Here is a 9,174-nt window from a genome sequence, read left to right as displayed (position 1 = left end):
CTTGTACTATATACCCCTGACTAAATCTTGTGGGGGCAGCCCACGAGCACTGCAGGTACTGGGTGGGGGGGACAGCGGCAACCAGCTCGGCTGGGACCCTCGCTGGTGCTGGGGGGTGGGCAGCAAGGGGGATGTCACCACTTCTGGGGAGCCCCCTGAGGTAAGCCCCGCCCAGAGCCACCTCACCCCATCCTGTGCCCCAGCCCCCTGCCCCCTCCCGCACCCAAACTCCTGCTGCTGCTGGTGGAGAGGGGCACGGTGGCCTGAGACTGCCCCAGCAGCAGCCAGTGCAACTGGCGCAGGGGCTGCCTAAGCTGCCCCCATGCCAGGCGCACCGACAGCTGCAGAAGTCACGGAGGTCATGGAAAATCACGGAATCCGTGACTTCCGTGACAAACTCGTAGCCTTACAGTTGCTAAATGAAGACCATTAGCCTGCAATTATTACCAGTTTCATAGTCCCTTGCAAATCCTTTGATGGTTGCAGTCGGTCTACCCCCTGGACTTTCTGTTAACAGACTTGCAGCACAGTGCTCCTGCCCTTCCATGGGAAGGGAGGGATGGCATACATTGGTCCTAAAGTTCTGAGGAGAGTGTAAATCAGTTCCTGGGCATTAGGACATTGGCAGGTGCAACTGTTCATGTTCCTGATCTTTGTTTGTGAGCATCTATTTAACTACAGAAAGTTTGCAAAGCAGCTTGTGGAACTTATTTGGCAGGGAATTAAATCTGTGTCTCTCCCTATCTCCATTTCTACACTTGTCAGCACCTTTTGCAGAGCCCAGAAAGTGTCTGTTAAAAGTCAAAGCAAAGCTCTCCTCTGATGTATCATTGTATTCAATTCAATATACTTGGCATGGGAAGGGGAGTGGCTATTACATGGGTCCAAACTGAGTACCTGTCTTCCTAATCTCATCCCTTCTTACCTATTACAGGTACTGGGACTGGCGGGCCTAGTCCTACCCAGAACGAAAGGCCCATCCCCTCAACGGAGGGGGAGAAACTACAAAACCCAGAGCAAAACTGAGTGGGGGCAGAGGAAGGGGGCAAAAAATAAGAAACCAGGGATGAGAATGAAGGTCATAGGGCCAAAACAAAGCATCCAGAGGGGGACACCGAGCAGAGAATACCAGACAATGGCCACTGCACCTCAAAGGAGCCAATTATTTCATAATAGATTGAGGCCTGGCCTGTGCCTCATGCACATTGTTTTGAATAATTTATTTTGACAGACTTGCATAAAGCTGAGAACAAGATACAAGTTGGGGTCTGTGGCACTTTACAGAGGGGAAAAAAGAGAACTAGGTGCCTAAATATCTTTGAGGATCTGGGCCCGAATCTAGGATGACCAGACAGCAAGTGTGAAAAATCGGGACAGGCGGTGGGGGGTAATAGGCGCCTATATACGACAAAGCCCCAAATATTGGGACTGTCCCTATAAAATCGGGACATCTGGTCACCCGACCCCAATCTCTGCTCCAAAGCACTCACAGTCCAGGTTAATAGGACAAGGCATGATGCACAGAGTATTGACATAAGGCCAGAGGGAGGAATATCGAAAATAAATTATTATACAGGTAGCTAGTTAGAAGGATAGCATAGGGGAGTGAGTCACTGTTGGAGAGACTGTGGAAAGAGGTGGGCTTAGAACGGGAATCTAAATGAGGAAAGAGGTTGTGTGACAAGGTGGGCTTTTTGGGAGATTTGGATAAGACAACAGACCACTGAAGACATGGGGCAGCATTGCAGAAAGCACAGAAGCTGTTGTAGAAGAGAGAAACAAATGGGCCAGAAAAGGAAGCCGTTTTGGCAGAGTTTAGGGCTTGGACAAGAGCATGATGGAGACAGATGAGATTAAAACAGGGACAGAAGGCCAGGTTTTTAAAGGTAATTAGGGACCTAACAATGTAGATAGGCACCCACTGGAATTTTCAAAACACCTAGGTGTCTAACTCCCATTGACATAAAGGGGAGTTAGGCACTTAGGCCCAGATCCACAAAGGCACCTAAATCTCAGATGTAGGCACCTAAATCCATTTTGGCTCCACTGTGATCCATAATATTCCCACCAAACTCTGTAGACACCTTAACTTACTTGGTTCCTAAATTTTCCCCATAAAACTTCCCTAAACACCTATGGGCATGTGCAGTCCCTGTAAGAGCCCAGATGCTTATCTCCCAGCTAAGCCCTAGAGCAATTCACAAACCAGGGAAACTAGGCATATGGCCGCCTAAGTCCCCTGTGGGGCCAGTCCAGTAGGCATGGTCAGAGGCTGTCTACCAGATCAGGTCCCATTCAAAATCTGGCTGGAGTTGGAGGAGCTACTGCTGCTGCTGCTAACCCACCTTTTCACTTTTCATAGTTGGAGCACTTGCCTGGGATGTGGAAGACTCAGATTTAGTTTCCATCTCTTTGGCAAAAAGGATTTAAACAAGGCTCTGCCATCTCTCAGGACAGTGCTCTAACCATTGAACTGTGGGATAGTGTGATGTGGTGTCCCCTCCATCTTTCATGTTGGAGCTGTTGCACTTTGGATCAAATAAATAGTCAGTGGAAAAGGGGGATTGGAGCCAGGGTCTCCTACCTCTCTGGTGGGTGCCTTAACCACTCACCTACAGAGTCATTCTCTCTGACCCAATGACTATTTAAGTCAGTCATAGAGGAGACAGGCATCCCCCCCCCGTCCTCCCCTGCAGTCCACATAGGTGCCTAACTCCATGAGAGGGGTTGGCCTTAGGACATACCCTTCTTGTTGGCATCTTCCGTTGGCTACCTTAGGTGACTCCCCACCTAGCATGCTGACTTCCATGGATCACATTGTAAAGTGCCTCTTTTGCCCCATTTATTGTATAGGGAGCCTAAATCTGAATTGCAGTGTTTGTTCCTGTGATTTTCTAGGCCCCTAACAGTTAGATGCTGTAATGTTCTGTGTTGAAACACCCAAGGCCCTTGGTGGATCCCATCCCTCATTGCTTATGAAACTCCGAATAAGAGTCTATCTGCATCTTTAGACATCTAAACACTTTAAAAAATCTGGCCTAGAGCCTTAAAGGTGAAGATGAGGAGCCTGAATTTGGTGCAGGAGAAGTGGATGCAGTGCAGGGACTAAAAAGGGATGAAATGGTCAGAACAGCAGGAGAGGAAGATGAGTTTCATGGTGGGGTTTTAAATGAAATGGAGGAGAGTGAGAGGTGTATCAGGTAGGCCAAAGAGAAGCAGATTCTAAACAGATGATTACCAAGACCAGGACAAATTTTGGCTGTAGGATTAGAGTTTGGCTCTCTTGAAATGTATTTTAAATTTCACAGGATGACCTTCATTCACTCCACAGGAGGTAGCCATATAGTGAAAGGGAAAGAGTTTAGCTCCCAAGCAGGTAGTTGAACAGTTCAGCTAGGTCAAGTAGCTGGTTACACTATTTATGAGGTCTTGTGCTCCACAAATATTCATTTTGATTAACAGGATCCTCTATATACTTATGGACGATTCTATTTATTTAAATTCTTGTACTATGCTCATCACCATGATATCTGACTATACAAAACACATCATGATGGCATGTCTAAGATTAGTGACCAGTTTAGGTTAGGGATGTAAACGATTAAAATTATTTTGTTTAACCGGTTAACCAAGGTAGCTGGGGGGGCCTGGCATGATGGTGGCTGGGGTCAATCCGGCTGGGGCTGGGGTCTGGCTCAACATGGTGCCGCCAGGACTGGGTTCCGGCTGCCTGGCTAGGCGCAGGTCCGGCCAGCCAGGGCTGGGCTCCTGCAGCCGGTGTGGTGCAGCCAGGGCTGGGGGCCCTCTCTGGTTGGGACTGGGGTCCTGCCGGCTCAGCCAATGTGGTGCAGCGGGGGCTGAGGTCTGGCCGGCCAGGGCTGGGCTCTTGCTGACTGGCACGGCCAGGGTTGGGGGCCCTCTCCGTCCGCAACTGGGGTCCCACTGGCTTAGTCAGCACAGCGCGGCTGGGGCTGAGGTCTGGCTGGCATGGCGTGGCTAGGGCTGGGCTCCTGCCGACGCAGCCAGGGGCCCGCTCCGGCCAGGACTGGGGTCCTGCTGGCTCAACTGGCCCGGCCGGGGCTAGGGCCACTCCGACCCAGTCGGGGTTGGAGTCTCTCCCACCAGCCCAACGTGGGCTGCCCGGGTGAATGGTTCACTTTGGTTAACCGGTAAGCCTAATGCTTACTGGTTAACTGGTTAACCTTTTACATCCCTAGTTTAGGTACAGAGTTCTGCTCTAAACTGCAGGCTTATCTTTTATACCCTCAGAAGACAGTATATTTCCTCAAATGCCTTTTGTTCTGAGAAAGGTCAGCATACATTTGATTAATGTTTAAGACACTTGTGCCATCTGCTGGAAATGACTTGGGTCAGCAGAACCATTTGCAAACACTATGCATCCTCTTTACATTTGACAGCAAACTACCTTTGATTACAGGATTATCATTTAATTTCATCATTGGTATTGTTAAGTGCTGGGGAGAGGACTAACAAAAACAGGTTATGCTATCGGCAACAAAAGAGCAAACATCCGTTCCATGCACATATTGACACTACCTACAGGTGCTCGCCTCAACCCTCTTCTGAGGAGACCGCCACAAGGTGTGAAAGGTCTGATATTATATACAGGTGATAACGGTACCTAGTTACTTGGAGCAGTAGACAAATACAAAGGTATTGTCAGGTACATGGGTATCCAATGCTGAATCGCTCAACTTGGATAAATATGCAGATATTATTTACACCGTAAGTAAATTATAGATTAGTATCTTTCCAGATGTACTGCACTGCAGTTTAAGCTCAAGATCCTTGTTGTTTTGTGTGTCTTTTGACTGTTACAAATTATCAAAGTCAAAAGCACCTCAAACAGGTTTTGGAACTATCTAATCCAAGCTCAGATCCATTTAATTTCTCTTATTCTGTTTAGTAGCATAGTAGAGTTTGTCTTGTGAGACAAAGGTTGTGATGTGTTGTCCTGCTGCTATTGTTAAACAACTTTTTCCCCTTGTCCCTGGAGGCATAAATTAGAGCAATCACAGGTTTGCTCTAATTTATACTCCCTGGAATGGCCTCCTAGGGGGGCCTTGTGCCCTAAATTCCCTCTAAGCTGCGTGGCCGTGCAGCCACCCAGCAGTGTATCAAATGCTGTGCACTTCAGGTGCCCCTCCCACAATGCTGCACTGCTCCTGCCCTCTGCCTTGGAGCCCCTGGCCAGCTGCTCCCGGGAGCCTCCTGCTTGCTCTGCAGAGTGGGGGGAGGAGGGGCACTGATGTCAGGGTGCCTCCCCCACCTCCATACCCCATCTCCGCAGAGCGGGGCAGGGGAACAGACAGGGCTCAGGAGTGGGATGTGGGACAGAGCTGGCTGGCGGCTGCTGCTGTGTCTGAACAAGCAAGCTTCAGATTGGTGAATTCCGATCTACTTAAAGGGGCAGCGTGTGTCTCTCTCTCACACACACAGTTTGTGTATGTGTGGGTGTCTCTCACACACACACACAGTGTATGTGTGTCTCTCTCACACACACACACTCTGTCTTTCACACTCACCTCCCAACACATACTTGTATTATTGTTGTTTTTACTTCTTGATGCTTCCTGCAATGCACATATAGTCTCTGTAATTTTATTCTTTCAAAGTGTTGTTATTTTAATCTTTTTACTGGTCTATGCATTTCATAATTTTTATTTCTCTCTTAGGTTTAAATTTAATTCTTTGAGTAGTGAGTTCTAAAATGCTTAACCCATCCTGGGTGGAGTAATTATCCCTACAGTAACTTATTAAAATATGTATTATATCTAGGTTATTTGTTTCTACTTGGGGTGCACATCTTCACATTACCTCGATACTGGTGCACATAACAAAATTCATTCCACACATGGATGGAAAAAATTAGAGGGAACATTGCTTCTGCCAGCTCAGAATTGCCGGAATAGTGTGCTATAGCCATGCTCCCAGACACATCTCCAACTCAAGACGGGAGAAGGAAATAACAGCTTTACACCACTGGGGGATTTCTCTGTAACAGGAATGTGCCGCTACCTCTTTAAAGCAGTTTTAAGTCCCTTTGTGCTGCTGGAGCGGCTCCAAGTGAATTTAGCTGAGGCTGAGAACCTGGCCCCTCATCTGTTGAGGCTGTATTTTTGGGTAAGTTAGTATTGTTTGTCCAAATGATTTCAAATCTAAAATGTGAGTTGATCTAGTTAGTTAGGTTTGCAATTTAATATATTTTTTCTCAAATTCATAACTCATGAATGCTGAATAAACTTCCTTCCTTCCAAAATAATTCAGCTTTGGACTGAGACCAAGCATCCAAACTTTGGTGAAAACCTCGCCCAACTGAAGTCAATTGGAGTTCTGCAACTTGGAGTTTGTGGGATCATGCTAAGCAGGGATTGTCCTCAAATGTTTGTAAATCACCTAGCAAATAGTGGGCACTACCACAAATAATAAGAATTTACTAAGGATGATCATGCAGCCCGAAGGGTTCATGGGATTCATGCATCCCAGAAATCACATGAGAGCCCACAGCTCATCCCGTTGCAATTCATTTTGATACCACATGATAACACTTTGAGGCAGAGAACTGTTACATTGCTTTCCATCATGATGGCAGGTCATCTTAATGTGAGGACTCTTACACTACATCACGGTGTCTTGTGTTATACATGTTTCAAAATGACATTACATTTTGACCCAACAGGATATGCTCACCCAACGCAGTGCAATGACTGGAAGCAACATGACAATGATTTGATGGAGTGCTCTCTGGATGCCATATTGATGCAAAATGATGCCATATCAAGATGTATGACACAATATCGCAGTGGTGTCGTACCATGATGCCATCCGGAGTTAGCATGAAGTCATTTCATAATGGGATGACAGTGGTTTGCAGTGATTTGTCAAAATTCCATGATGCAAGAATATTACTGCCTCTTCAACTGTGTTTATATTAGGCCTTTTTGCCATAAATTTGCCATTATCTACACTAATGCTCACAGTGATGGAGCTCAGCCAGTAACTACAATAATGGGAAGATTATGGCAAGAAAACCAAAATGTAGACAATTCATTCTTGGCTGAGAGGAGCTGTTGCTGCTACCACTCAGAGAGTGACACTCCCCCGACTTTTCCTAAGCCTGTATCCCATCTTGCTATTACTCCTAGTAATACTGTAGTGGCCAGGAATCCCACTCATGATCAATGCTCCTTTGTGCTGAATGAGGTACAAACATAAAAGACAAAGAGTTTACAATCTAAACAGAGCCAAGACTGGGCAGGTGGATGAAGAACACAATGGAGGGGGAGAAAAAGGCAACAGTAATAGAAATATAATGTTACATCCTAGAAAAATGCTCAGTTTGAAAACTTAAAAAGAAATAGCCAGAGATGTGATGTTAATGATTTGCTAACAGGCCACCTGCCTAGCCATTATCATTAGCAAATTTACCATTGGAGTCGCATCAGAAGGGGTTTGAAGGAAGATGCCTATACAAATCGATTTGGAGAAGGCTCTTTATGCATGCAGGGCAATGTGGAAGGCTAAAGGCTCTTATGGGAGAGCAGATGGGCAGCTAACGGAGTTTGCTAGCTCCGATGGAGTGAAAGGGGCGATTATAAATCAGTGAGTTCAGAAAATAATAAATAGGGAGGCGCAAACTTGTGAAAAGCCTTGAAGGTACAGACTTTAAACTTGTGTTTGATGTGATGAAAAAGGGGGAGCCAATGGAGGGACTTGAAGATTGGGGTGGGGGGGAGAGGGAAACACAATAAAAGAGTTGAGCTACTCTGTCCCCATATCTACTCTGGCGACACCATCAGAGGACCCAACCACATCAGCCACACCATCAAGGGCTCATTCACCTGCACATCTACTAATGTTATATATGCCATCATGTGCCAGCAATGCCCCTCTGCCATGTACATTGGCCAAACCGGACAGTCCCTCCGCAAAAGAATAAATGGACACAAATCGGACATCAGGAATGGTAACATACAAAAGCCAGTAAGTGAACACTTAAATCTGTAATAGAATGACCAGGGAGATTGAAAAGTCACTATCATTGAACAAAAAAACTTCAGAAACAGACTTCAAAGAGAAACAGCAGAACTAAAATTCATTTGCAAATTTAACACCATTAATCTGGGCTTGAATAGGGACTGGGAGTGGCTGACACATTACAGAAGCAGCTTTTCCTCTCCTGGAATTGACACCTCCTCATCTATCATTGGGAGTGGACTACATCCACCCTGATTGAATTGGCCCTGTCAACACTGGTTCGCCACTTGCGAAGTAACTCCCTTCTCTCCATGTGTCAGTATATAATGCCTGCATCTGTAACTTTCACTCTATGCAGCTGAAGAAGTGAGGTTTTTACCCACAAAAGCTTATGCCCAAATAAATCTGTTAGTCTTTAAGGTGCCACCAGACTCCTTGTTGTTTTTGTAGATACAGACTAACACGGCTACCGCCTGATAGTTGAGCTAGGAAGACAGTTTGGCAGCAATGTTCTGAATGGGGCTGAGAGAAGTAAGGCTGCAGAAGGCCAGGCCAGAGAAGAGGCCAAGACAGTAGTTGAGATGGGAGAGGATGAAGGCCTGGACAGGCATAGGCAGAGAGGAAAGGCTGGAGCTTGGAAACACTAAGGAAAAGCAGCAATATTCAGATATGGCCTAGATGGGCGGGAGGAAAGGGGGACAGATTAGAAAACAGAGTGCAGGTCTGAGCCTGGGAGATCAATAATGTTGTGATCAGCTCCCCTTCACCTCCCATCCTGCTTCAACTACCCCATCCCCTGGTAGCCTCCCCATGACCCCACCCCTCTCTACTACCCCATCCCCTCTCAGCCTCCCCACGACCCCACCCCTCTCTACTACCCCACCCCCTCACAGCCTTCCCACGACCCCACCCCCCTCTGCCTCCCCACGACCCCACCCCTCTCTACTACCCCATCCCCACTCAGCCTCCCCACGACCCCACCCCTCTCTACTACCCCATCCCCTCTCAGCCTTCCCACGACCCCACCCCTCTACGACCCCACCCCTCTCTACTACCCCATCCCCTCTCAGCCTCCCCACGACCCCACCCCTCTCTACTACCCCATCCCCTCTCAGCCTTCCCACGACCCCACCCCTCTACGACCCCACCCCTCTCTACTACCCCATCCCCACTCAG

The sequence above is a fragment of the Chrysemys picta genome, chromosome 13 (assembly GCF_011386835.1).
Source record: "Chrysemys picta bellii isolate R12L10 chromosome 13, ASM1138683v2, whole genome shotgun sequence".
Lineage (NCBI taxonomy): Eukaryota > Metazoa > Chordata > Testudines > Emydidae > Chrysemys > Chrysemys picta.
Note: the sequence above shows the minus strand (reverse complement) of the source record.